At 43.6% G+C, this 936-nt stretch overlaps 1 pseudogene; it reads left to right on the forward strand.

The window, feature by feature from the left end:
• The first annotated feature begins 240 nt into the window (after window positions 1–240).
• LOC121437395 lies at window positions 241–700 on the forward strand (annotated as a pseudogene).
• The last annotated feature ends 236 nt before the right edge of the window (window positions 701–936 follow it).

The following is a 936-nucleotide window of genomic DNA, read 5'->3' on the forward strand; positions in this document are numbered from 1 at the left end:
AGTGAAACAGAAAAGTTTCTGTAAAGGACACAGTCAACAAGAAAAAAAAACAGCATACAGAATGGGAAAACATCTTCACTAACCCCACATTAGAAAGAGATCTGATCTCTAAAATACACAAAGATCTCAGAAAATTGGTAATCAAAAGGGCAAATAATTCAATAAAAATGGAGTACAGCTGCTCTTTCTTCCCATCACTCATTGCCCACACCGGCTGTCCAGCCAACTAACTTTCAGACCATGGCCAACTTCGAGCGTACCTTCATTGCCACCAAGCCAGATGGCGTGCAGTGCGGCCTGGCGGGAGAGATCATCAAGCACTTAGAGCAGAAGGAGTTCTGCCTGGTGGCCATGAAGTTCCTTTGGGCTTCTGAGGAACACCTGAAGCAGCACTACATTGTCCTGAAAGACCGTTCTTTCTTCCCAGGGCTGGTGAAGTACATGAACTAGGGGCCTGTGGTGGCCATGGTCTGGGAGGGGCTCAATGTGTTGAGGACAGGCCAAATGATGCTGGGAGAGACCAATCCAGCTGACTCTAAGCCAGGCACCATTCGAGGGGATTTTTTTCACTCAAGTTGGTAGGAACATCATTCATGGCAGTGATTCAGTGCAAAGTGCAGAGAAAGAGATGAGTCTATGGTTTAAGCCTGAAGAACTGGTTGACTACAAGTCTTGTGCTCATGACTGGGTATATGAGTAGAGATGGATAGTTCTCAGCATTACTGATGGATCCCTGGGCACAACTCTTCATTCCAGCGAATGGATCATCTTTTCTAAAACAATAAAGACTTTGGAACTGAAAAAAAATGGAGTACAGACCTAAACAGAGAATTCAAAACAGAGGAATCTAAAATGGTTAAAAGACACTTAAGGAAATGTTCAACAACCTTAGTCATCAGAGAAATGCAAATTAAAACAACTCTGAGATTCCATCTT

The sequence above is a fragment of the Microtus oregoni genome, unplaced genomic scaffold (genome assembly GCF_018167655.1).
Source record: "Microtus oregoni isolate MIOR12 unplaced genomic scaffold, Mior012 000052F_003, whole genome shotgun sequence".
NCBI lineage: Eukaryota > Metazoa > Chordata > Mammalia > Rodentia > Cricetidae > Microtus > Microtus oregoni.